Here is a 21,013-nt window from a genome sequence, read left to right on the forward strand (position 1 = left end):
TCTTTAGGGAAAATGTTGACTTTCTAATTTTCTCTCCATCTCTTTGTTCTCCTTCAAGATAGTGTCTGTATATTTTGGGGTCTATAAGAGTTTAGATGACCAATGGCAGCAGAGGTGGGATTATCTGGATCTTCATTGGTGGATAGTGAGTGGCTGGATTTTCTGTTCTCTAGACTGGTGACCACTGAAGTACAGTTTTTCTGGTGTAGTTTTTTAGATGAAGTACTATCTAGCTCTGAAATCTGTAGTTCTGGCCTTCTCAAATGTCCTACGCAGCTGTGTCTTTGTTTTAACTAGAGCCCTCTGACATACCTCTGTGCTCTCAAGACCTTTATGTCTCATCAGAACACATGGGACTTGCTGGGTCACTTGTACACCCAGGTCATGCAGGCCCAGGAGGACTGGCTCAAGCTCATCTATCAACTCACCTCCCACTACACCTCCTCACCATCACTCCTTGCCAAGACTCTGCCCCCTAACCTTGCCTCTTCTTTGTCTTCCATATTTCTTCCATAGTCTCTTAGAACTGGAAGGGGCAGTCTCTAGGCAATTCATTTGTACATGTAATAACTCCCTTGTAGGCTACAGCAATGAGCCTCATGGCTAGCTTTCATAGGTGGAAAGGATATCTTCTCCATACTTATGAAAAACACTGATTTCAGTTTCCCCATCTAGTTCTAGATATGCCTTAAATCTGAATTTAGAAAATCCTTTCTGGACAAAGCCTAACTTTAATTCTTGATATAGAATCAATGCAAAATATAATCAAAGCACCCAAGGTCAGAAGTTACTTTGCTGTTCTAGATCTGCACTGTCCAATATGGTAGCCAGTAGTCCCATATGGCTATTTAATTTTAAATTTAAAATAATTAAAATTAATTAAAATTTAGAAATTCAGGTCCTCAGTCATATTAGCCACATTTCAAGTTCTCAGTAGCCACATGTGGCTACTGGCCACTAGACTGGACAGCAAAGATACAGAACATTAACATCACTGAAGAAAGTTCTATCAGACAGCTATTCTAGAACTGTACCCTCTCACTTTCCTGAAGCCCTAAAATGCTTTATTTAGAGGGACGCTTCCCATAAGAATAAGTTTTGCAGGATATAGCACTACATCTAAAAAAATATTTTAAAACCATGACTCCTAATGGTTGTTGCCCTGGATGCCTAAGAAGCTGGGTTAGTCAATAAGCCCCACCCACTTCTCCAAGGATCAGTAATGTTCTCTGTTTCTACCAAGGAGAGGCTACATAGTTTGCAGAGCCTAGTGCAAAATCAAAATTTTGAAATTTTATTCCAAGTTTACTTAAAATTTCATAGCAACAGCAGAGTATTAATCCAAGTACTGACCTTTCCGAGTGTGGGGTCCAGGGTAACTGCATAGGCTCACACCTAGGAAGCAGGCTTTGTTCCAAGATAATCACACCTGAAAGAGAAATCAAGGCAGGCCTGTGGGCTCTCTGGGGAATTTCCTCATGAGTGGCAATGCCAGGACCCACAGCTGCGCCTGTGCTGGCCAAATTCAGATGTTAACTCAGACAACTGCCCAGGGAGTGCCTGTGGCTGGAGGGAGCCACCTAGTCAAAAAGAAGGGACAGGGAATAAGGGCCTCCACATGTTGCACTGGAAAGCCCATTGCTGGAAGGCCTGGGCATGCCAGCTGCTTCCAGCTGGGTATGTTTCCATCAAAGCCAGGAGCGTGCCCAGCCAGGAAGGCCGAGATCTGCAGGGCCATCACTTCAGAAACTGCTGGAGGACAGAGGAAAGGCAGTGCACTCAGGAACTTCAGCACAGTGAAGTATGTCTAGTTGTCCTACCTGGACTGTGGACATAAACAGAGCATGGTGCCCAGGAGCTTGTGCATGGGGGAAGGCTTACCTCCTCAGTCTGAGAGACAGGTGATATGAGGGAAGGCCAGAACAATAGCCACTCAGAACTTCAAAATGAATCATCAATGCCAAGGAGCAAGACAGAGAAAAAGAATCTACTTGTAGGTTGGCTAAACAGGAACTGAGGAAAACAAAGTAAAAACAGCAAGATCTGAGGTGGCAGATGAGACTTGAAACCTGTAAACATTCTGTAAGATAAGTAAATGAACTCCCGCAGCTTTTTAGAGTGTAGCAGATTGGTACCTACACATGGAAACGCTGCTTAATATGCAATGAAAATAATTTTTTAATAAATAGCTAGGCTCAAAAGGAAAAAAGAGGCTACAGAATAAAGAGAGATTACAAAGCCATAGTGGGTTCAGTCTGAGTTGACCCTCTGATTCATTTGATGGTCCAAAGAGTTCTTGTTCAGGGTTTTCTTCAGGCGCTCTTGTCTCTCATATCTACCCCCAGCTTTGGGCAGAGAAGGCCTGGTCCTGTGCCCAGCCCAGGCTCTTGGTCATCTTCTTCAAGGTTCAAGTTCAGAAGCTGCATAAAGGATCACCCTGAGCTCCCTGAGACAGACTCTGGGGACCCAAGAGATATCCCTGGATTAAGACCCTTGAAGAGCTACCCCTGCCATGAAAAGAGAAGTAGAGAAGTCCAACCCCCTAGCTTGGGAAAGTAGTATGAAAGTCTGGGGTTTTAATTTCTCGCAGGGAACTTTTTAATTTTAAATCTAACCTTAGACAGATAGCGAACTTTCAGGAGAGAGGAAAGGGGAGAATAAAATTTTAAAACTAGATCAACCTAATATAAACTAGAGAAGAAACAAAAGAATCAAAGTTAGATAATGGTAAATAGAAAACACAATTTGAATGGTAGAAATAAGTCCAAATAGGTCAATAACAAAAGTACATATAAATATTAATATTTTGAACTTGTCTACTAAAAGACAGAGATTCTCAGAAGGATTTTTAAAAATTCAACCTGGTACTGCATATAAGAGACACGCCTAAAACATGATGACAGAGAGGTCATTATGTAATCAGATGGATAAAATGTACTAGAAAAATATTAATAAAAATTAAATTAGTATAACAATATTGATATCAAATTTTTTTAACTTTAAGGCAAACAGAATACAAGGATAAGTAGAATAATTCACATCAAAGAAATAGTAATTTTGAACCTCAAATATATATTTATGTATGCGTGTATAAATCTATAATCATATTTGTAGAAGACATAAATAATGTAAGTAATCCCATACTCCAAATTACAAGAAACATATTCATTCTAGCACACATGAAATATTTTTTAAAAACTGACTATGTCATTACCAAAGGGGAAAGGATGGGGGAGGGATAAATTAGGAGTTTGGAATTAAAATATACACACTAATATATATAAAATAGATAACCAACAGGACCTACCATACAACACAGGGAACTATACTAAATATCTTGTAATAACCTATAATGGAAAAGAATCTAAAAAAGAATATATATATATTCTTTATATATATATATTTGTATATATGTATAACTGAATCACTTTACTGTACACCTGAAACTAATACAACATTGTAAATCAACTATATTTCAACAAAAATATATTAAAAAAGAAAAGACTATCCACTGAATTGCCTTTGGAAAAAAACTTTGTCAAAAAGAAAATTTCAAACAAATATCAGTGACTCACAATCACATAAAACATGTTCTCTAACAATAATGCAATAAAATTAGAAATCAATAGAATAGTTATACTGCCCTATTCATTTTAGAAATTTCTGAATAATTATAAAGGGAGAAAAACTAATAGAAATCAACAAATGTTTAGTACTGCTCAGACAATGAAAACACTAGTACTAAAATGTGTGGTATGCAGTTTAAATGGTATTTAGAAGAAAATTTAGAGCTTCAAATGCATATAATAGAAGAGAAGGAAACATATAGAGGAAGGTCAATCAGAACGGAGAAAGTAGAAGGAAAGAAATAATAACGAAAAAAGAGAAATAGATGGAAAGGGGGAAAATCAATGAGGAATCAATAGATCCTAGTTCTTTCAGAAGACTAATAAAATAGACAAACTTAGTAAGATTGATTGAGAGAAAAAGAGAAAAAAGTAGGAAAATGACATAACTATAAATAGTCAAGATTTTTAAAAGCACTAGAGAATACAATGAATATCATTAGACTAAAAATTTTGACAATTTAATGAAACAGTCAGTTCTCTAGAAATAAATAAATCACTAAAACTGACTTGAAAAACAAAGGTCTATCTATATATTTACATATAACCATTAAGTGAATTGAATCTGTAATTTTAAAAAATTATACCCATTACTGGGCTTCTCTGGTGGCGCAGTGGTTAAGAATCCGCCTGCCAATGCAGGCAACACGGGTTCGATCCCTGGCCCCAGAAGATCCCACATGCTGCGGAGCAACTAAGCCCGTGCACCACAACTGCTGAGCCTGCGCTCTACAGCCCGCGAGCCACAACTACTGAAGCCGTGCTCTGCAACAAGAGAAGCCACCGCAGTGAGAAGCCGGCGCACCACAATGGAGTAGCCCCTGCTCGCCACAAATAGAGAAAGCCTGCGCGCAGCAACAAAGACCCAACACAGCCAAAAATTTTTTTAAATATACATATATATACCCATAAAAAAAGCACCATGCCAACCAAGTACTTACCCAAAGAGGTGAGTCTTACCAAATCTTCAAAGATTATTTCCTGTATTGGTCAGACTTTTTCAATGAAGACAAAAATAGAAGAGCTCCTTACTTCATTTTATGAGATAAGTATATTCTTTTTTTTTTTTTTTTTTTTTGTGGTATGCGGGCCTCTCACTGTTGTGGCCTCTCCCATTGTGGAGCACAGGCTCCAGACGTGCAGGCTCAGTGGCCATGGCTCACGGGCCTAGCCGCTCCGCAGCATGTGGGATCTTCCTGGACCAGGGCACAAACCCGCATCCTCTGCATTGGCAGGCAGACTCTCAACCACTGCGCCACCAGGGAAGCCCGATAAGTTTATTCTTGATACCCAAACTGGACAAAGACAGCATAAGAGAAGAAAATACTGGTTATCCTCACCACTGAACACATGTAAACAAATACTTGAAAATATTAGCTAAATGAACTAAGCAAAGCCTTTAAAACATATCATAATAGATAAGACACAAAGCAAATATAGCATAATAAAATGTAAATTGTAGAATCTGGGTAGTGGATATATGGGTGTTCACTGTACAGATCAACTTTTCTGTATGTTTAAATTTTTTTCATATTAAAACCTTGGGAAAAGTAAGAAATAAAATGTTTGGACCTCTGCAAACTCTAAGAATGTATCATGACAGAATCCCAAGGATGGTTGAACATTAAAAATCTATCAATATAATTCATCTCTTTAATACAGATCAGCAATTTATAAAAACACAATTTATGAAAAAAAAAACTACTGGCAAACTGGGAATTTATCACTCATTATACTGATAGTGTTGTAAGATTGGACTGGGTTTGACTGGCAGAAAACTCTGAACTATCTAAAAATTTTTTATTTCCCTTACATGTAAAAGACTGGTTGGGTAGCCCAGAGCCAAGTTCTTACTATCATTTTGTTATGTTTTGTGTGATCTTTATTCCTTAAGATCGCTTCAAGTCCAATATGATTGCTCCAATTCTAGTCATCACATCTGCATTCCAGGTGGCAGGAAGGAGAGAAGGGGAAAGTGGTTATGTTTCCCCTTTAGGGATATGACTGGAATTTGTGTATATGACTTCTATTTACACCCCAATGGCAGAAACTAATTGTCCTTATTTGCAGACTATAGGATTATTTACATAGAAAACTGCCAGAGAATTTGTGGGCAAATAATTCAAACAAATAAGAGAATTCAGCATTCTGGATCCATGTTCAGGGTGTAAGAGAAAAAAAAATTATATATATATATATATACACACACACACACACACACACACATATTTATATATATAATTGCTAATTTATAGTAGATACCTAGGCAAAAATCTAATAAAATACATGCAAGACCTATTTGGGAAACATTACAAAACATTACATAAAAGATGCACTGGATAAATTATGAGACACATAGGAATTGAAAGATATAACTGTGTAGCTCCAATAGTTCCCCCCGTGAGTTTATAATGGATCTATGAATCACTACAGCTCCAATCAGAATCCCAACAAGACTTTTCAAGGAATTTAATAATCCTACCCTAAAGTTCATGTGGAAGATTAAAGAGACAAAACTAACAAAGACAGTTTTTAAAAAGAAAACTAAGGACTGGAGTCTTGCCCTACGAGGCTAATTAGAAGGCTATAACTATTTAAGCAGTGTGGTATTGGAACAAGGATATAAAAATAGGTCAAAGGAACAAAATAAGTTGATACTGACCTACACATATATGGAAACTTGGTATGGGACAGAGATAGCTGTACATGTCAGCAGGGAGCCGTGACCATTAGATAAATGGTGCTAAGACAACTGGCCATAGCCAGTACATATAAAGGTGAAAAAATATAAATCTCCACTTCATGTCAGAACAAAAATATATCCCACATGGATTAAAAACTTAAATGTATGGGGGAAATCATAAAAGTTAAAAAGAAAGTATAGGAGAATGTCTTCATTACATTTCTTCGTGTTTCTTTTCTTTTTTTTTTTTTTTGGCAGTATGTGGGCCTCTCACTGTTGTGGCCTCTCCCATTGCGGAGCGCAGGCTCCGGACGCGCAGGCTCAACGGCCATGGCTCACGGGCCCAGCTGCTCCGCAGCATGTGGGATCTTCCCGGACTGGGGCACGAACCCGTGTCCCCTGCATCGGCAGGCGGACTCTCAAACACTGCGCCACCAGGGAAGCCCCTTCGTGTTTCTTAAAACACCAAAAGCACAAACGATAACGATGAGAATTTGAATACATTAAAATATAAAAATTCCATTAGACAAAAGGTAGCATAAACAGTAAAAAATGCAAGCCACAGACTGGAAGAAGTTATTTATAATTCATATTACTGGGTATTAGTATCCAGAATATAAAAAGATCCCTATCAATCAATAAGGAAAAACAAGTACTGTGGTAGAAAAATTGTCAAAGGTTTCAATAGTTAATTATTAGAGGGAGCTAAATAGCCAAAAAAAATAAGACAAGATACTCTCAGTAACAAATACAAATTGAAACCATAATGAGGTACTATTTCACACTTAGACTGGCAATATTTTAGAAGTCTGAGAAGCCCAAGTGTTGGTAAGAATATGGAAAAAAAGAGGGGAGTACCTTTAAACATGGCTGGTGTGAATGCTGTATTGTTAAAAACTGTGTTGGAGAGCAATGTTGCAATATCAAATGAAGTTGGTAAGCACATACCCTATGAACTAGCAATTTGACTTGTGGGAATATCCAAAAAAATTTGCATACATATGCCTGAGGAGACATGAAATAGAATGTTAACCTGTAGCATTGTTTTGTTTTTTTTTTGTTTGTTTGTTTGTTTGTTTGTTTTTTTGTGGTACGCGGGCCTCTCACTGTTGTGGCCTCTCCCGTTGCGGAGCACAGGCTCCGGATGCGCAGGCTCAGCAGCCATGGCTCACGGGCCCAGCCGCTCCGCGGCATATGGGATCCTCCCAGACCGGGGCACGAACCCGTATCCCCTGCATCGGCAGGCGAACTCTCAACCACTGCGCCACCAGGGAGGCCCTGTAGCATTGTTTTTAACCGTAAAAAAATGGAAACAAACTAAACTTTCAAAAACAGAATTGAGGATAAATAAATGGTGCCATAGTCACACAATGAAATACTAAATACATATGCACTAAATATATAAAAATCAGGCGGAAAGGATACATGCTAATTTCAGTATAGTGATTACCTTTGGGCAGGGAACAACGGGGACCTGGGCAGCGAGGGTATGGTTAAAGTATATCTGTAATGTTGAAACAAAACCAAAACCCCTAAAACCATTATGGCAAGATGTCAACATCAGTTAAATCTGTTAGAAACAATGAGCCTGGCCCATATATGCAGTCTGATAAGAAATGATTTCCAGGTTATATTGTTAAGGAAAAAAGTAAGCTGCAGAAGAATATGGAGAGTGGATTGCCACATGTATAAAAGCTAAAGGGGAGGTTCAGCTTGAATGTGTCTGAATGATACAAATAAACTGACAACAATGATGGCCTATGCGGGGAGGAGACTGGGGACTGGGGTTCGCAGTGGGAAAGAGACCTACTTTATGTACCTTTTTCTACTATTGGACTGCTTTTATCACTTGCATATATTTTCTCAAAAGTAAAAAATTAAAGCAAAAAAAAATTTTAATTACAATGATTCCTACCCCAATAACGCACTTAAAGTCAAAATTACTGTTTTGAGGACTATTTTGCATAAAAATGTAAGTGTATCCTTATGTTTGCCATCTTCCCAAATGACTGATTTTTCCAAAGAGTTCTTGATAATAAGTTCCTTATGATCAGTCACACAGAAATATACACCCTGCCTTCTGCATCTGCTTTAACTGTGCATCTATTTATATGGGATGACGGATACTTTCCCTAATAAATCTTACCATTTCCCCTGCTAAGGAACTGAGCGCCGACTAAATAGTTGATGATACATGGGAGTTATTCCTACATTTTCCACACACGGTAAGACAAATCAACACAATGCTGACTTCATCTATTATAAACACTAACAGCTTTGGGGCATTTGGAAAAGTGGGGAGTGGGGCTGATGTACAATGAATCCACAGTTCTAGACTTTCCTACCAGAGACAGCCTGAGGCAATATGAGAGCAAAATCAGGATTTGGAGTTCCTAACCTCAGATGTTTTATTTCCATGAGCTAATTTACAATCAAGAGAGCCCTGACACTGCCAGATCTAGAATTCAACTACTTCAAACAGTGATCTTTCCTCTTATATTCTGCACTGAGTTTTAAAAGCATTGGGTTGTTGGAAGGCTAATCACCTAAGCAGTGATTTTCAAACCTTTTCATGTAGGACAACTTTAGGAAACAAAACAACCTAAAACAACTGATTTACAGTGCCTTCCGTTGCCCCAAGCTAGACCCCTAAGGTGCCACATCCCAGTTGGTGTAAAGTGCAAGGATCTGGTTTATACCACTTTACAGGTGTCAGGGAAGCAGGAGAGAGACTCAGGGTAATAGGGGAAAAGAGGAAAGAGGATCACAGTCAGTCATCTCTTTTTCATGTCTTTCATTTCACAACTTCTTCCTTCCCATGCCTGCTGGTACGCTCCCTCGCCTTGTTTCAGAGCCAAAAGACAGGTCAACTTCACTGCTTCTTATCCAAGTTGGCAGAGGCTGTGGCAGCAGGGTGGTAACTCTGCCTGATGTTCTCAAGCTACAGTTGGGACATATCCAACAGCAAAGTCACTCAGTAAACAGTTCTCTGTTTTCTCTTTTCCTTGAGTTGGCTGGAATATCTCTAGGCCCTAGTATCACCCACTCTTTAATTCAAGACAAGCCTAAAGACAAGAAACTTCACAGTTCACCCTGTCTTAAAACAGTCTTTTGCTGGGTACAAAATACCATCTACAAAATCATTGATATGCTACATTACTTCAATTCCAAGCCCTATAGATGTCTTTTTGATGGCCTGGTTTTTCTATTTTTAGTAATATTCCTGTACGTCACTCAGTTCAATATTCAAGAACATTATTAAATGACTATTTTGTGCCTAGCTTTGTCCTGAGGTGGAGCTGGGTAGGGGAGATTAACAAATGTTGCATGTAATAGTTCTTTATTTTAAGAAGTTTACAAACTAATTGGACAGAGAAAAGTCAATATAAAACAAATAAAGAATAACTCAAGACAAAATATGTTTAAACACCAAAAGCAAGGGTGTTGTAAATATCAGAGACCTGGAGAAGTTAGGAAAAGCTTTAAGAAAGATATTGGACTGGAGCTGGGTTTTTAAGGAGGGGTGGGGGGTTAGGAAGGGCTTTCTAGGTGTGACAAGATGGTCAAGACCTCAGAGACTGGTCTCAGCAGAGCAGATTGTGAGATTGTCAGAGACCAGTCTAATGAAGCAATTCTGATACCCAGAAGACAGGTAAATAAACAAAAACCAAGAGGCAGAGATAGATTAATAAATTAGCTACGAATTACTTATCTTGCTACATATAGACTCTTAGAGATCAAAGGGACCTCATGAATCATGTCACCTGCCTTCTGCCTTCATTTTACAGATAAGAACACTGGGGATTAGAGCAGCAAAGTGATTTCACCATATCAGGTAACAAATTAGTGCCAGAGCAGAAATTCAACCCCAGGGCTTCTGACTCCCAACGCATCATTCTCTGCTTCAAACCACCACTCTATTATGTTCAGATGACTCAAGGCCAGTTGGGATCAGTGACATACCAAAAGTAACAATATGATAAGTTCCAAAACAGAGACATGCAGAAGTGATAAGCTCATTTTGTACACAGATACTTGGGATATTTCTAAATTTTTCATTTCTTGAGTTGCAGCATTTATTGCATCATTTTCACCTCCTCTGATTGACATTCAAAGTCTTCCATAACATGGCCCCGCCTGGCCTTTCTGACCTTATTTCCCAGCACTCTCCACTCTACAGCCTCCATTCCAGCAAGATATGACAATTTACAGTCCCCATCTTTTGCCAGGCTCATTCTCACCTCTGGAGTATTGCTCCTATCATTTCCCCCTTCTCTAAGGCTCTTTCCCCTTTTTCAACACTGACATAAAACCCAGGTTTTATAAACCCTAAGATCTTCAGCTACCCCAAGTCTTCTCTACACTCCCCCTTAGTTCAATGCAATCCAATTCATTTCAGTACAATTTTATGGACAACCATGCTGAATGCCAGGCACTCTTACTAGGCACTCAGAATTCCAAAATAAGTAAGGCACTGGCTGCCCTCAAAGTGCTAAGAGTCTAGAAGGGGAATGCAGACATTAGAGCAAATCACTACTACCAAGAATCTTAACAATAGGTACAAAAGACAGCACAACCTAGAGGATGGAAAAGGAAGAGATCTCATTAAGACACTAATATCTGAGGTTAGGTTAATGGATGAGAGGGAGTTTGTCTGACCTAAATCTGCGGAAAAGGGGGGAAAGTGCTATTCTAGGCAGAGAAGATAGGATATGGAAATTCATAGTAGTTGGTAACTTTGGTTTTGTTTTGTTTACTAAACCAGGTTTGGGTTTGGTATCAGGATTTGGTTTGCTTTCAAAGCAGCATACAAACAGAAGACAAAGGGGAGATATGGCAAGAGAGGTAGTCAGGGGCTCTTCACCAGGCTCTGGAGGCTGGACTGCATCCTGTAGATCAGGGGTCCCCAACCCCCGGGCCGAGGACCAGTACTGGCCTGTTAGGAACCTGGACACACAGTAGGAGGTGAGTGGCAGGCAAGCGAGCAAAGCTTCATCCGCTGCTCCCCATCACCCATATTACTGCCTGAACCATTCCCCTGTCCATGGAAAAACTGTCTTCCATGAAACTGGTCCCTGGTGCCAAAAAGGTTGGAGACCACTGCTGTAGATGATGAAGTGCTGAAGACATTTTAAGTGTCAAGAGTTAGGGTGGGTGGTTCAATGAAATATGAGCCCCACCTTACATTGAAGCAATCAAGTAAAGCTAAATGAAGGAAAGTTCTAGAGACAGACCTTGAAGAATGGGTAAAATTTCAACAGACTGAAATGGAAGTCATTACATCATTAGTGGAAAGAGCAAAGTGACCATTTAAGTGTTACCTGGTTGCTCTGGGCATGTTAATTTTTTCTCCTGAGACATGTTACCTAAATTCTTCAAGGACAGGGATTATTTTTCAAAATTCCTTTTAATAGCTCCGAGGAGCTAACACAGCTCTGGATACACAGTGGCCATTTGGTCAATTATCAATGACCTTTTGGGATATGGCAAAAAAAGGGAAGAAAGAGAAAAGAAAACCCCTCATATCTGTTCATGGCAGGAGCTTGTTTTTATTCCTAATCTGTTGCTAAGAATGAAAATTCATAAGGTTTTATAAATCCATATTTGAAATGAAGATGGTGTGTATAATTGGAAGTTTATGGTTGTCTAATAAAGGACAGAAGATTCCAGTTAAACACAGAATTCCATCTCTAAGCATCCTTCCTCACTGTGTGGGCATCCCAACTGCTAAGCTTGTTTAATAGATCAAATTAAATGGATGACTCCTTTTGAAGGGCGTCTTAGGGACTTGGGACTTAGCTTTGCTTCGGTGCACGTTTCCCTAAGCTCACTACTGACAGAAGTATTCAATCTTACTATCAGAAAGTCAAACCACTTTTAGATATTGGGGAGAGTGATAATATGACATAAATACTTCATGAAGTACTATATATACAGGTTATTTATATTTTTCTTAAGAAGAAACAAAGAGCATTCACTTGGTTTCACCAATTCTCTTTCCCTGCTCCAAAGCTGATCAAGCTCTGAAAATTACCCTGCCAAAAAAAATTTTAAGTGCAAAGTAATTTTTGTTCCATAAAGATAAATCACTTTATGTGTTCAACAGTGCTCATATTGCATTACATATGTTATTTTTAACTCATAAGTGGTGGAATGCTGTCATGCAGGGATGATATTCAAAATAGTTAACAATGGTACAGCATGTACACCAGCCATTTAGAATAGACCCCTGAGCTATCTGGATGGATGCCAGCTGGTTCATCTGACCTGCACATACAAGCTACATCTCAGCCCTGGTGTAGTGGACTGTTCAGCTACTTTTGTCCATACATTTTCCATCTGGTAATAGCCACACATTTTCCTTTGGAGAACTGCCCTACCCCGTTCCAAGTGATCTTGAAGGAAAAGGGCCATCATGGGACTCCACCTTCCCTTGGCCACAAGGTTAGGACATGTGATCCAGATTTAGCCAGTCAAAGTAGTCCATTCTTTCACCACAGTAATTGATTGAGAAATGGGTGCATGACTCAGTTCAGTCCAAGCAGAGTCCTCCCCATAACTTTTCCTCTGGAGTTGATTGAGATTTCCCCTACTTTGGAGATTGCTAAACTTGAAGAATGGGAATCCGAGGCAGCCGGAGGCCATGTTGCCCTCATAAAGGAGAAATCCTATTGAAGAATGAAGCCAAAAAAGAAATAAGTGAAACTGAGAGACAGAGAGAGTCCTGACAACATTGTTTGAGCCTCTGGAAACAGCCATGCCTATAGCTAGATGCAATCTCCTGGACTTCCCATTTACTCAAAGAAATATCGTCTTCCTTCCTTCCTTCCTTTTTTTTCTCTTAAACTAATTTGACTTGAATTTCTGTCCCTTGCAGTCAAATAAGTACTGATTAATAATTATGCCCACATAACATAATTCTATATAATTTCTGTTACACAATGCTGAAGAAATCTTGGACTTAATTGAAAACTCTGCTTTTCATTAGATTGTCCTAAGGCTTCAAATCAATACATTATGCAACTACAAGCCATCATGGGTCTTAATAAGGGGAATAACAAAATAAAGATGGTGTTTTAGAAAAGTTTGCTTGGCAAGAGATGTGTGGAAATAATCAAAACAACATATGCTCATACATGTACTCAGGAATATCTATATATATGTTTATATGTTTACATATTCTCCTTAATTTTCAAAGATGCCAGATACCATTTGTTTTTGTGTTAAAACAACTGAAAAGAACTACTATTGCCCATACCTTAAGAATGTTTGAAAATTATTATATATACTTTGCCTTTAATTATTTAGAACACTGAATCATAGATTTACATCATCCATTTATCCGATAAGCATACAGTAAAAAATTGCTATGTACAAGTGACTGTTATAGGCTCTAGGGATAAAAAGATGAATTAGACAATTTCTCTGCCCTCCAGGAATTCACATTCTGGTGAGAGAAGCAGAAGTGTAAAAAGATAAACAGTGTAAGAGTTGGCAGGACTGGAACCCTTTCTTTTGCTGGAGGTCTCCTCCTCGGAGGTGCTGTTAGGCGAGAGCTGGACGCAATGAATAGGGTAGGTGCACACAGCTCCATAAAAGCAGCTCCTGAGTATTCCTGGCTAAGCTTCTCAGTAAACCATGTAGTCCTGGATTTTCTGGCATTTCAGGCACAACTCAGATTGCTTTGGTCTTTTTTATGTAAAGAACTTTCTCATGGGAAAAATAAAGAATTAGGTATCCCATGGTTGATGAATGTGGTCTTAATTCTCTTTACAAGGCCAGATATAATCTTCAGCAAGTTTGTTTGATTCATATTTCAAGTTGTAAATTAAATTTAATTTTTTAAGTTTAATTGTGAACAAAATTCTTGAGAACACAGGGGGGAACGCTCTAAATTTACATTTTCAGTCATTGTGAAGCCCCTGTTTATTTGGAGCCACTCCTTCCTTAAAGATGCACAGCAGCTACATCTTCAGAGTGGATTCTGTTAAAAGAAATTCCTCCAGGCTGTCTCATTTTCCTCAGTTCCTCACTGGAATTTCACAATAACTTAACCGTAGCTGGAATTCATTTACAAATTCCTAAGAGCTAGAGGCTAAAAAGATACTGACAACAATTTCTTTCACCTTTTTTTCTTATCCTAGTTCCTGCATCTTTCCGTGAGTGTTGTTTGGCTGCGGTGGATTACTGGAGTGTTTGAAAAGGAGAAAAAAATAAGTCTTTCACTCCTTTTCCCTTCCTTTCCTAACTGTCTTTTTAATTTTTCATGTGGACTTTCAAATTACATGTTGTCTAAAACAGCCTATGTTTTTTTGCTCCCAAAGTAACTATTAAAAGGGGAAAAAAATATTTTGTGTGTCAGATTATTTATTATAAAGGATTTAGTGCTTGACTTCTAAATTCAATCATCTGAGAACTAGAAAACTCTTTAAAATTTATCTAGTCCAATTTCTCATTCTACAAATATTCAGACAGGTTAAATTACTTGTCCAATTCACAGAGCTAGTAAGGGACGAAGCCAAAAATAGAATCCAGATCTCAGAAAAGTTCTCAGTATTGCTGATGAGGTACCTGCCCATTTCTCATAATAGCTATTACAAATCTTCACCAGTGTCTTCATAAACCTTATACTACGACCCCCACCCCATCACTCTGGCTCTTACTTCATAGAAAATTAAAAGCCACCAAGCATGACTCCAGTTCCACTTTTAAACTTCTTCATATCTCATCTCAAAGTAACACTATTGTTACTGTTTCAAGGGTAAACCTGCCATTTGCTATCTGTATCACATTGAGTCCCATCTCCTTTGAGACCTTTTTCTGTTAATTATTTTTTCTTATGTATATGAGAACCCTATCTCCATTAGCCCCTTCTTTTTAGTACATAAACATGCTCAGGGACTTGCATTTACAGTGACTTTATGTCCCATTCCAGAAACATTCTTTTCCTTTTATCATAACCAAGCTTATTTTAAGAAAGGTCTCCTCTCATTGTTCCTACATCCTTGCCTCCTATTCACTCCTTTACTTTCAAAAATATGACTTCTGATACTATCATTCAACTGAAAATATTTGAGCAAAGACCATCAGTGTCTTTTAAGGACATTTCAATTCCCTCCTTTTAAGTACTCTCTTCTCTTTGGGTTTCCTTATTCTCCTCTTAACATTGGGTTTCTAAGTTTTTCTCTTTCCCTTCATTCATTCCTTAATTACTGTTGCTTCTCAGGGTTCTGTTCTCAGCACACTTTCTTTCTCATTCTGTACTTCCTCTGGAGAAGTCCCACTTAAATCCATGGCTCAGCTCTCATGCACAAATTTGTATAATGTACAGAAGCCTTTTAAAGGAAAATTTTCTCTTAATTTTTGCAATGTTGACTGAAATTATTTTTATTATAATATTTACTTACTTACATATAAAACTAAATATAAATTTCTTATGCTTATAGTTCTTACACAAGTATGCAAACAAGAAATTTATAAAATGAATTCAAATTAAACTAAAAAGCTAAAACAAACTCAAAAAATGAAATAAACATTAATATGTGGATGGTTGTGTTGTTTTCTGGAAACTTACTGCCAACTCAAAATGTGAATATGGGGCTGGTTGCTAAAACATAGCGTTCTTTTTAATTTAAATAGAACTGTGTATCATGTGATGATTCAGTTCTCCCACCACTTTTCTCTATTCAAACTACTATGAAACATTCATTCATATGGACAAGCACATGATGACAACAATTAATTTTCACCTGACCTGATTGCATAATTTACATAGTAAGCCTGGCTCTGTGATACTTGACACCAGCAAGATTATAAACATAAATACAAATGCAGACACTGAAGTAAGTTAGTAACTCATAAGGTGGTCATCCAGATTTGTTGAAATGAAAGCATGAATATAGAAAGCAATTTAGTGAACATATAGATCCCTGAAAATATATTTGATGGATACTAGGAATCCCAGAACCTTAATTTTGTGAATCCCAAATTTGTATCTATAGCCCCAAACAATCTCCTGAGCATCTGCCCTATATTTCCAACTGCCTAATAAAAATTTCTCTCCCTACATGCATTGTTATCATTCCCCACACACACAACCACCTTAACCTGTATTGCCAGTCTTAGTTAATGACATCATCATCTACCCAGTTGCATAAGCCAAAAACTTAAGTCTCATACTAGATTCCTTTCTCTGACTCACCTCCTACATGCAAGACTTATTGATTCTATTTCCTAAACTTCTTTCAAATCAATAGTCATTTTTTTTGTTTTGTTTTTTTTTTTGGTGGTACGCGGGCCTCTCACTGTTGTGGCCTCTCCCGTTGCAGAGCACAGGCTCCGGACACCCAGGCTCAGCAGCCATGGCTCACGGGCCCAGCCGCTCCGCGGCATGTGGGATCTTCCCAGACCGGGGCACGAACCCATGTCCCCTGCATCGGCAGGCGGACTCTCAACCACTGCGCCACCAGGGAAGCCCCAATAGTCATTTTTTTTTGATCTGGAAATTCTACTCAAAAACTACCCCAAGGAAATAATCTAAATATTGATAAAGCAACAAATAAACAAAGAACAAAGATGTTCCTTTCACTATTATACTTAATAAAGAAAAACTAAACAACAAAATCATTTAAGAGCAGGAGAAAGATAAGCTAAATACAGTACAGATTATCCTTACTCAGAAACAATATAAAATTATTGTTCTTAAAACCCAATCCAAAAATGGGCAGAAGATCTAAATAGACATTTCTCCAAAGAAGATATACAGATTGCCAACAAACACATGAAAGGATGATCAACATCATTAATCATTAGAGAAATGCAAATCAAAACTACAATGAGGTATCATCTCACACTGGTCAGAAGAGCCATCATCAAAAAGTCTACAAACAATAAATTCTGGAGAGGGTGTGGAGAAAAGGGAACCCTCTTGCACTGTTGGTGGGAATGTAAATTGATACAGCCACTATGGAGAACAGTATGGAGGTTCCTTAAAAAACTAAAAATAGAACTACCATACGACCCAGCAATCCCACTACTGGGCATATACCTTGAGAAAACCATAATTCAAACAGTCATGTACCACAATGTTCATTGCAGCTCTATTTACAATAGCCAGGACATGGAAGCAACCTAAGTGTCCATTGACAGATGAATGGCTAAAGAAGATGTGGCACATATATACAATGGAATATTACTGAGCCATAAAAATAAATGAAATTGAGTTATCTGTAGTGAGGTGGATGGGCCTAGAGCCTGTCATACAGAATGAAGTAAGTCAGAAAGAGAAAAACAAATACCATATGCTAACACATATATATGGAATCTAAAAAAAAAAAAAAGGTTCTGAAGAACCTAGGTGCAGGACAGGAGTAAAGATGCAGACGTAGAGAATGGACTTGAGGACATGGGGAGGGAGAAGGGTAAGCTGGGACAAAGTGAGAGAGTAGCATTGACATATATACACTACCAAACATAAAATAGATAGCTAGTGGGAAGCAGCTGCATCACACGGAGAGATCAGCTCTGTGTTTTGTGACCGCCTAGAGGGGTGGGATAGGGAGGGTGGGAGGGAGATACAAGAGGGAGGGGATATGGGGATATATGTATACATATAGCTGATTCACTTCGTTATACAGCAGAAATGAACACAACATTGTAAAGCAATTATACTCCAATAAAGATGTTAAAAAAAAAGTATAGTTCTTGGAAGACTAGCTATCAAAAAAAAAATTTTTAATGCCCAGTGCAAAACATCTTTAAAATGCTGGTTAAATTTAAAAAAAATTTTTCTAGATGCATGGCTGATTTATCAAGAATGCAAGAGAGATCCTCAGAAGCCAAAATAAAGAGCAGTGGGGAAGGGATCATGAGGCTGGAGAGATATGAGAGATCCAGCCACGTCAACCTTTGGTAGCCTAGAGGTTTAGCCTTAAAAGATGATGAGCAAGGCAGACAAGAGACAATGTAGGCCCAGGGAAGGTAGGATATTATATTGGACTTTGCATAAAGCAAGGAATCCCCAAAAGGCAGTATACTTGGTGAGTAAACTAGAAAACAATTCACCCCACAGAGGAAGATGTTAAAGAAAATTTTCTGTCTCAGTCTTGGCCATAAATGGAGGCAAAAAATAAGTCATTCTTGATAATTCAAGACTACAAACCCACCCTCAAATGGGTTTGGTGACAGAATTTATAGAATCTGAATGGTCCCCAAAACACAAGCAGACATTTCATTCAAATTAGTCCTAGGTTGGTGGTGCCCCAGACATTTAGCAAAATGTAAATCAAATCTATCTCAAGAAATTCCACTTCCATTTAAACCTCAAAAAAATGAATTAAACCACTAATAAAATTTCAAGGAAAATAAACCCATACTACAACATGATGAGACACAAAGAGTAAGTTATTGTGAACAAGTATAATTATAAAAAATTTCAGGGGACTTCCCTGGCAGTCCAGTGGTTAAGACTTTGCCTTCCAATGCAGGGGGTGCGTGTTCAATCCCTGGTCAGGAGCTAAGATTGCACATGCCTTGCGGCCAAAAAACTAAAATATAAAACAGAAGCAATATTGTAACAAATTAAATAAAGACTTAAAGAAAAAAAATTTCAGGACAAGACTCACAAAAGCATCAGTTATAAAAATTATTGATGCAGAATATAAAATAAACACATTTAATATATTTAATGAAATAGGAGAAAATATAGCAAAGAATGAGTCTATAAAAAAATTAGCTGAGTTATAAAGAACCAGAGGCAGTCACCTTGCTCCACCCTACATAGATGTTTAGGTGGCTGTCACCTCCAAGCTGTGGGCCCTACAGGGCAAAAACAATCTGATTTTCCCAGGGCCCCATCACTCAGAAAAGCCTGGCATGCAGTGACCTCAATAAAATATTCCTGTATTGAGTCTGCCCCTTCCATGGCCCCAGAGCCCCCCTGGTGCCATGGACTCTGGCTGCTAGCATCCTGTCAGTGTGCTCTCTGGAATGCAAAATTTAATTAATGAATTTTTAAAAATAAAAAATATCACAGTGTGTGGATTAAACAGCAGATTAGACAGAACTGAAGAAATAATTAGTAAATTAAAAGATCTGAAGAAATTACACAGAATACAACAAAGAAAGCCAAAGAGATAGAATATATGTAATAAAGATGAACAAACAGCACAGAGGGAGGTCTAACAATACTGAAAGATGAATGGGAAAATAAAGGAGAGCTAATAATATTTCCAAAATGATTAAAGATATGAATTTTTGGATTCAAGAAGCCCAATATAGTACAAACAGTAAGAAAACAAAACAAAGCAAAACCAGAAATCTAGACTTAAACCATCACTGGAAAACAGTTAACATTGTACACAATGGTGAAAGACTAAAACTTTTCCCTCTAAGATCAGGAACAAAACAAGCATGCTCACTTTCACCAATGCTATGCAACACCATACTGGAACTTACAGCCAGGGCAATCAGGCAAGAAAAAAATAAATAAATAAAAGACATACAAATTGGAAAGAAGTAAAACTATTTCTACTCACAAATAATATGATCCCCTATGTAGAAAATACCCCCCTCAAAAAAAAATTAAAAAACTAATAGAGGTAATAAACTAATTCAGCAAAGCTGCAGGTAAACACTCAAAAATTTGTTGGGTTGTAGGGACTTACCTGGTGGCCCAGTGCATAAGACTCCGCACTCCCAATGCAGGGCACCCAGGATCAATCCGTGGCTGGGGAACTAGATTCTGCATGCATGCCACAACTAAGAGTTCGCATGCCACAACTAAGTCTGCATGCTGCAACTAAATATCCCAAATGCCGCAACGAAGATCCTATGTGCCGCAACTAAGACCCGGCACGGCCAAAATAAATAATAAATAAATAAATAAACAAACATTAAAAAAATAAAAGGTCTAGATCCTTAAAAAAATAATTATTAAAAAAAATCAGTTGGGTTGCTAATACCAGCAGTAAACATTCTGAAAAGGAAATTAAGAAAACAATTCCATTTACAATAGCATCCAAACAGCAAAATTGGCTCAGGATAAATTTAACCAAGGAGGTAAAAGATTTGTACACTGAGAAGTATAAAAAATTGCTGAAAGAAATTAAAGAGCTAAAGGAATGGAAAGATATCCTTTGTTCATGGATTGGAAAACAATATTGTTAGATGGCAATACTACCTAAAATTATCTACAGATCCATAGAAATTCCTATCAAAATTCCAGTGGCCCTTTCTGTAAAAATAGAAAAGTCAATCCTCAAGTTCACATGGAACAGCAAGGGGCCCCAAATAGCCAAAATAATCTTAAAAAAGAAGGACCAAGTTGGAGGCCTCCCACTTCCTGCTTAGAAACTTACTACAAAGCTACAGTAATCAAAGCAGGGTACTACTGGTATGAGTACCTTAGACCTTAGACCAATGCAATGAAATTGAGTGTCCAGAAATAGACCCATATATCTGTGACCAATTTATTTTCAACACGGATACCAAGACTATTCAATGGGGGAAAGAACACTCTTTTCAATGAATGGATATCCACATGAAAAAAATGAAGTTGGACTCCTACCTCACAGCACACAGAAAAATTAAATCAAAATGGATCAAAGACCTAAATGCAAGAACTAAAGCTACAAAAGTATTACAAGAAAAATTAGGAGTAAAACTTCATGTACTTGGATGATGTATTCTTAGATTAGCCACTAAA

Source organism: Hyperoodon ampullatus (genome assembly GCF_949752795.1).
Source record: "Hyperoodon ampullatus genome assembly, chromosome: 3".
Lineage (NCBI taxonomy): Eukaryota > Metazoa > Chordata > Mammalia > Artiodactyla > Ziphiidae > Hyperoodon > Hyperoodon ampullatus.